The sequence below is a fragment of the Dendronephthya gigantea genome, unplaced genomic scaffold (genome assembly GCF_004324835.1).
Source record: "Dendronephthya gigantea isolate DGI-Jeju-01 unplaced genomic scaffold, DenGig_1.0 000263F, whole genome shotgun sequence".
In the NCBI taxonomy this organism is placed as follows: Eukaryota; Metazoa; Cnidaria; class Anthozoa; order Malacalcyonacea; family Nephtheidae; genus Dendronephthya; species Dendronephthya gigantea.
Genome location: NW_021163273.1, coordinates 122,598 through 128,844, shown reverse-complemented (window position 1 = coordinate 128,844; position 6,247 = coordinate 122,598). Strand labels below are relative to the sequence as shown.

General features: G+C 34.3%; 1 pseudogene; it reads right to left on the bottom strand.

Moving 5' to 3' along the window:
* Positions 1-2,775: 2,775 nt before the first annotated feature.
* On the bottom strand, positions 2,776-3,462 carry LOC114541058 (annotated as a pseudogene).
* Positions 3,463-6,247: the final 2,785 nt, after the last annotated feature.

The window sequence follows — 6,247 nt, the reverse complement described above, 5'->3', positions numbered from 1 at the left end:
CAATCTCACATTTTCAAAAAGTATTTTAAGCGCACGAACATCGAAAATACTATCTAGTGAAAGATAACTTATATCAAGAAGTTTAGTGGATCTTAATCTATGCATTTCTTGTAACACTTTTGAGTTAACTTTCATTTTATTTTCACTCAAGCGAAGAACGTGCAAATAATCAATATTTTGTACTCTACTAAGTCCGACGTAATGCATGTGCTCTCTCGTTGAAGGGGGAAAATCAACAACAACTTCGTCAAGAGTATCTCCTTGACAACGATTAACTGTCTTTGCCGCTGATGGTCTAATTGGGAACTGTTTACGTAAGATACTTATTTGTTTGCTTTTCGTAATTTTAAACTGTCTGGTAATTTCAAGAAGAGGAGTCCAAGTCAAAGGTATTGTGGGGTTATACAAGTGCTTATTCTCTTGGCAACAAGTTTTCCCAATACTAGGGTCAGAAAACAGTACCCAGATTATACTTGGTCTACTATAACATGGTACTCTGTGATCAATTTTACAGACAGTGCATTTGGTTCCATTTGTGATTGCATCAAGAACTGAAACATTAGATGTTAAATCATATTTTTGTCCGACTGTAACATACACGAGCGAGTACAAGCCCATTGTTTTGGTGGGATCTTTGGGGATTATTTGTCTTGTTTTTTCCTTTAAATCTTCAGATATATCTCCTACTACTATGTCAATTGCTGGAACTTCTGCTTTTTGACCGGTAGACATCTGAAATATGGCATCATTATGTGAGTTAACCAATGCATTCGTTATAAACTAGAAATACATGCATGCCGCAACCCCTCGCTATTTCAAACCAAGTACAAAATTTCCTGAGTTAGCCTGACCTAAACTTATATTATGAAATGACGCAAAACTCAAATCAGTCTTAAAGTTTCCATCATTCAATACAAAAATAATCATAAAGCTAGTGTAAACATTGCCCGTTCAATTTTGCTGCATTATACCATGCCAGCAATTAAGTAACGGTTTAAAATCGAAGTTTCAAACGATTAAAACAGTACAAAATCTTCACAGACAAAGAAAAAACTTCAAATGTTATTTTATTCTGTAATTGCAGTCAACGCCGGGGGCTAAAAGTTTCAGTATACTTTATAAATATATTGTGTATTTTTTATACCAAAATTCAAATTACACTTTCAAAAACACTTTTTGAAGTTAAAGCAAAGGTGTAATAGCCCTTCACAGGTTTATGCGTTTGCATAAAAAGCTGAATATTTAACAAATATATGGAATACAAAGCTCAAAAGTATACAAATACGGCTCATTCTTACCGCGAAAGCAATACGAAATAAACAAAGTAAACACGTACCCTTTGTCTTTGAAAACATTTATAAGCTTGCAGATTATGAATTATTCCTCTTACACGGCTTTGTTTTGACTGTATCCACGTTTATCTTTGCTATCTGTCATGCTTCATATGTCTTGTTTCTTCTCGTTTTACTTTCTTTGCACAAAGTTTATGAAACGCTTTTACAAAAATGTTTACGAAATGACAGTTAATTGAATTGCTGACGTTCTCATTGAAATACAAACTTTCTGTCTTAGCCAATCAGAACCTTCGTTGATTACCAGTCTACACTCGTTCGCATTTCGCGCATGCGCACAAGTACCATGACCATTGAACATCCATGGTCCAAATTTAGGCGACTTTGGATTCCGCTATGTTCTCCCGGGTCCCGGGTGTAATTCCTAATCTCTGGGCGGAATTAGTACCCTCGCACAGTGCTCCGCACCGGCTCGGGGATAAATGGGTAACCTGATTGTACTGGTTGCTTGAAATGTTTGTTATACATACATCTTTTTTTTAACTCGTCAATATCGGCCTGAGAATGATTTCCTTCTCTCAAGCAATTTAATAGTCCGGCAAAATGCTTGTCGTCCTTTTGTCTCATTATTTGTAACAGCTCATACATTTCAAAATAGGTTTTCCATAAGTTAGTAGCTAAGGGCGCATAGTCAGAATTACTGTTTTCGAAAATCCATCTATCGAATACTGGCTGCAGTTGAAATAAATCTCCAACTGCAATAAGACTAACGCCACCAAATGGTAATTTGGTCCCCAAAACTTGTTGCAAACGTAAATTAAGAAAGTTAAACATGCCACTACCAACCATGGAAATCTCATCGATAAATATAACCTTAAGATTCTTCAGCTTTAATCTTATAGTATTTAATCTATCAGTGTCAAGACAACAGTACTGAAACCCTTTATTCGCATGTATTTGGAATGCTGCATGCACAGTGTTTCCTCTTATGTTGTAACCGGCTTTACCAGTAGGAGCAACCTTTACAACTTTTAGTTCATCCGGGTTCTCACCAGCCATACCACTGAAATATCTCATTAGTGCTTCATATAAAGTTCATTATTGCGTCATCACTTACTTTAACAGAATGTAAGACATGATAAAAAAAGCTTTTGTTCTCTGTTGAACGATCTGGCTAATTCTCTAAATTGTTCATCATCCATTCTCTTTATTAACAATTGCTCATTATCACTTGATCTTGGGAATATTCCGATATCATCTAATAAATCATATTGAGAATGTTGTTTGTTTTTTCCAGGGTCAAAACAACCAAACAGATCACTTGCTTTTTGACCAATAATCATATTCTTTTCATCAAGATGCTGTGAATTTTAGGCTACACTACCAACATATTCATCGGATTGATCTTGGAGATCGTCAAGAGCCTTATCGAGTATGTCTGAGTGATGCTCATATGGAAAACTATTTTTTGATATCACATCTTTTAAACTCTTGTACTTCTCTTCAAACGTTCCACATCCATGATCATGATTGAGATCTTTGTCCTCATTTCTCCAAGGCACAGCATAAGTTGTTCTCTATAATAATTTTCGGGTTCTTTATTCTTATTGTATCGCACTGAACGAAAAACCTTTGGCACAGTTCTTCTAGTAAGTTTAAAACCACCCTTCAGATCATATTCTTCTGTTTTAAAATCAACTTCTTCAGATTGAGTCTCATTTATATCAAATAATTCGTCATTAAAATCATTTCCATTTTCTGGTAGAAAATCATCAGTTGTTCTTGAAACATTGTTAGGACTTGCTTTTTGATTTGTACAATTATACCATGCAATGAAATCTGCCAAACACAGGTTTTCTAATTTCTTAGGTCTTCTTTGATATGTTTTAATTCAGTTATCTGACTCAATATCATCTGAACTATCTGGTAACTCGCGCAATTTTTCTATTGGTTTTAGCAGAAATGTTCTTTCATCAGGAATTGTTGTGTTGATAAATTGAACTTGTCTGGATGAATGTCGTAATGGCATTTGGAGTATCAAATATACTGCTTCTTGAGCACTTACTTCAACAGTGTTGATGAATTTGTTGCCAATGTGTCTTACTTGATCTATCAACTCCTTATTTTCAGACTTAGCTTCCTTGCAAGCACTTTCAAGAAGTCTACTCATTCCTCTTTGTCCCTTTGTGATATACAAAAGAATATAAACCGCACATGAATACGGATCTAACACATACTGTATATCTAGGTTTGCTCTCCATGCTTTCAAAAGATCAGGATTAGGCAGGAATTTGGCGATCTGCATTATCAAGTCTTTTCTTTCCACAAAAAATACTAGGAAATGACAAGTACTCTGCATCTTTATCAATAAACAACCCTAGAGGTTTGTTTCCCTCCCCTGGGGCAAAACTGAGAACATGATCAAAATCTTGCGCAGGGTCAGGTTTCACCAATAAAGTATCTACTACTCCCGATGGACGTTCTTCAACTTCACACCAAGCATCACTTTCATCAAACAACTGTTCTTTTTGCTCATTCTGTTTTTCATTTTTAGTTAGTTGCAATGGTTGATTCTTATTGTTCTGATAATCACACAAATCAAGGTAAGACGTATTTATTTCAATACCTTCATCTTTAAATAATTTACTATTTTCCACAAGATAACGTGCAGCTTGTAACACATTCAATGGCCTTACATTTTTGAAAAAACCCATGCCATTTGCTTTGGAAAACACAGGCAATTTACCAGCAAGCAAACTTGAATGACAACTTTTACAAATCCATTCACTATTTTCAACATTTTTAACACTTGTAATACATAGTTTTGTCATATTGGGGCCACACAAATCATACTTATCACAATTGCAATGTTGCACAGAATTTCTAAACCACAGCTGATCACAGCAAGTGCAAATATATTCAGGACCACATTCAATACTTTTATGAAAAGATTTTATCAGAGCATCAATGCCAGTAACTCCCTGTTTCTTCTCTGGAGGCACATCATTCTTAGCTTCAGGACTTAAATTATTTGGGAGGTTTTCTTGCTTTCAGTTACACAAGGGTTTTGCAAAAGACTGGTTTTAACTGTATTTTGATGCAAAGATGGTAAATTAGTAGTTTTCATTGTGCTTGACATATGTTTGCTGAGCTCACTTTCCAGGCCAGTGGTAACTAAATTTACCGTTGAAACATAATGAAACTCATCCAAATGACCTATATATATAGTGACTGGTTTTTCAATGTGGTGTGTGGGTTGAACAATAGTTGTCAGACTAAAATTGACAGCCAGCTCAGTGATATCTATAACACAACTTAAAGCATTAGCAACTGCTTGCACAATAATAGCATCACACCAAGTTCCACATAGAGACATATTATTAATGTATTCAAGCCAAGATTTGTCACTAACACTTTCAATGAACTGTTCTGGATGCGCACAAATATAATTTACACCAGCTTGTCTAACATCTTGATGAAAATTAGGATTTTGATACAATTGGTGTGACACAGCTTTAAAAAAACAATCTCCACCACCAGCAACATCAAAAGGTATCAAATTTTTGGCTAAAAGTCTTTTCTCTAAAGTTGACATGATTCCAATTTTCTGTTGCTTCTCAGTTACATTAGTCTTAAAAAACTTCATGCCACATTCACCTTCCACTGCCTTTGGAGTAACATTTTGAGAAACATCTTTTACCACATCAAAATGCACTTGATTGCAGTTTTGAATGTAAAGCGAATGATCAGTTTGAGGTAATGACTCATTCAATATAGTTCTTGAAAATTTTATCCATCTTTTATTATTCCTGAACTGTGTATATACAAAAATATCACAGCAAAATAAAGATGCAGCAGTTAAAATTTCAATATCAGTTCCCCACACACCAACATTTCCCATTTTGGTTCTTAATAAATACTCATCAACAGAACTTCCAGTATGTGGGAATAAATTAGATTCAATTGTTTTCATATGATCATTTATTTATTTCCTTATTAAACTGTGGTAACTTTGCCTTCCAGTAATTATGTAGGAAAATGACCGAAATAGACAATTTCCATCTCCATTTATTCTAGACAACTTTGTTGGAGTACCAAGAGGTTTTGGTGGTGAACATGCACAATTGAAAATAAGAGGCAACTGAACTAAATTACATATAAAAGCCTGTGAGTCGCCACTAATTGAAAGAAAGTAATCCCATGTGCTATTTGACTCAAAAATTATACTCAACTCACTCATGTTTCATTACATGGACATGAATATGAATAATATGCCGGATCAAAATATGTATCACCTATAAGTAATAATAGGCTGGTTTATTTCTAAACATAATACGTTGAACATTACAATATTGATAACAACATTATCAAGATGGCGGCAAGTCGGCTATTAATATTGCATGATGTTAACGCACATAATTGTAAATTACGTAAAAAAAATTGTTCTTGCTGAAACTATAAACACTTGATATTCAACATGAAGCAAATATTTTTAAGATCAAAACACGTTGAACGTCAAAGTTACAATATTCACGGTTGACATACAGATTATACGTAGCAATGCGGTTAAAAATATACGGTTGATATACAGATTATACAGTAGCAATGCGGTAAAAATATACGGTGAATATATAAACGGTAGAAACGGACAAAAGGAACAGTCGAACAGACTCCTCGCAAAGAAATTAAATTTACCATGTAGATACTAAATACCAAGAATAAATGACAAAAACTTACCTTCAGTAATTTGTCTTTCACAGTTCATTTATATTATACGCACACCGTAAATGTGATCAAAAATATGTATCACACACATGTATAAATAAACTGGTTTATCTCCAAGTGTTTTAATACTAGTATGTTAAACACTACAATATTGACGATTTAAAGGATGACGGCAATTCAGATGTATTCGTAAATCAAATTGTTCTTGCTGAAATTAATAGCAAGCTTAA